Consider the following 2,199-nt stretch of genomic DNA (forward strand, 5'->3'; position numbering starts at 1 on the left):
GGAAGAGCGCAATGATGGTGCCAACTTGGGCCAGTGAAGCAACGTCCTCCACACCTAGACTGAAGAACAAAAGGATAGCAACTTGTCTGTTCCCCTTCCCCTAACTCCCCAATAAAAATCTTTAAAAAAAAAAAGAATAAGCTCAAAGTGAATTAAAGACTTAAATGTTAGACCCAAAACTATAAAACTCCTAGAAGAAAACATAGGCAGTTAACTCTCTGACATTGCTGTTAGTAATATTTTTTCTGATCTATCTCTTCAGGCAAAGGAAACAAAAAAAAATAAGCAAACAGTACTATATCAAACTAAAAACTTTTTGCACAGCAAAGGAAACCATCAACAAAACAATAAGCGAGACTACTGAATGGGAGAAGATATTCACCAATGATACATCTGATAAGGTGTTAATATCCAAAATTTATTTTAAAACTCATACAACACCAAAAAAACAAACAATCCAATTAAAAAAATGAGAAGAGGACCTGAATAGAAATTTCTCCAAAGAGGACATACAGATAGCCAAAAGACCTATGAAAAGATGCTCAATGTCACTAATCATCAGACAAATGCAAATTAAAACCACAATGAGATATCACCTCACACCTGTCAGAATGGCTATCATCAATAAATCAACAAGTGTTTGATTCACAGCCCGGGCTGAGCTGCCGCTGAGCTGCCAACAGGTGGCAGGATGGCTCAGCTAAAAAAAAAATTAAAAAATATAATAAATCAACAAATGTTGGAGAGGATGCAGAGAAAAGGGAACCCTGTTCATTGTTGGTGGGGTTGCAAATTGGTGCAGCCACTATGGAAAACAGTTTGGAGTTTCCTCAAAAAATTAAAAATAGAACTACCTTATGACCTAGCAATTCCATTTCTGGGTATTTATCTGAAAAAAATCCAAAAGACTAATTCGAAAAGATATACGCACCCCTGTGTTTATTGCAACACTATTTACAATAGCTAAGATATGGAAGCAACTGAAGTGCCCATCAACAGATGATTAGATAAAGAAGATGTGATACATATATACGATGAACTATTACTTGGCCATAAAAAAGAGTGAAATCTTACCATTGTGAAAACATGGATGGACCTAAAGGATATTATGCTAAGTGAAATAAGTCAGACTGAGAAAGACAGACACTATATGATCTCACTTATATGCAGAATTTAAAGAACAAAATAAATGAACAAACAAAACAAAAACAGACTCATAGATACAGAGACCAAACTGATGGTTGCCAGAGGGGAGGGGTGTTGGGGAGCTGGGTGAAAAGGTGAAGGGATTAAGAAATATAAATTGGTAGTTACAAAATAGTCACGGGGATGTAAAGTACAGCATAGAGAATACAGTCAATAATGTTGCAGCACCTATGTATTGTGCCAGGTGGGTACCAAGCTAATTGGGGTGATCATGTGTAAATTATATAAATGTCTAACCACTATGTTGCACATGTGAAACTAATATAAAATAATATTGAATGTCAGCTGTAACAGAAAAAAATATATATATTTTTAAAAGTGGCCTCTGGCAAATAATTTAGCTTCTTTTTTTGTGGTTATTATTAATTTTTATTTTGCCATCTGTGTTAAAGTCATACAGATGTTACCAGCTCCTCATTACCATTGAAGCACTTGAATGATATCATAATCAATTGAGCTCCAAATGTCTCTTATGTGCACAGCAACAGTTAGGGCTCTAGAGGACTCAAGAACACTACAATGTTCTTCCCTTCAAGGATCCGTGGGTCTTAAGGGAATGTGGAGGTTATGTACGGTGCTTCTAATGGTGTCTGACATACAGTAAGCCCTCAACAAGTGTTCACACACTTCTTTCTATCCCTGGATCTGCCTTCTGCCCAGTGCTGGAATCCCTGATTCCAGGCCTAATAGAACATTTTCTGAGATGGATTCCTTCTAACCTTCACTGTCAATATCATGAGAACAGGGACCAGGTCTTGTTCATGCCTCATCTCTTGTGCCCAGAACTATGCCTGGTGCATGAAATGTGCTAAATAGTGACCTTTCCAGGGAAACTAATTCTAGTTTTGTCTTACCCTCCTTGTTAAAGATGTGAGCTGAAATCTGCCTCCTTATCACTTGCGTTCAATGGTTTCTGTCTTGCCTGATCTAAGGAGTTCTGAATAAATATAAGCTCCTTTTCAATCTCCTCTTCTTGCCCTCCTGTCATCATTG

This window comes from Hipposideros armiger, unplaced genomic scaffold (assembly GCF_001890085.2).
Source record: "Hipposideros armiger isolate ML-2016 unplaced genomic scaffold, ASM189008v1 scaffold_181, whole genome shotgun sequence".
Classification (NCBI taxonomy): Eukaryota; Metazoa; Chordata; class Mammalia; order Chiroptera; family Hipposideridae; genus Hipposideros; species Hipposideros armiger.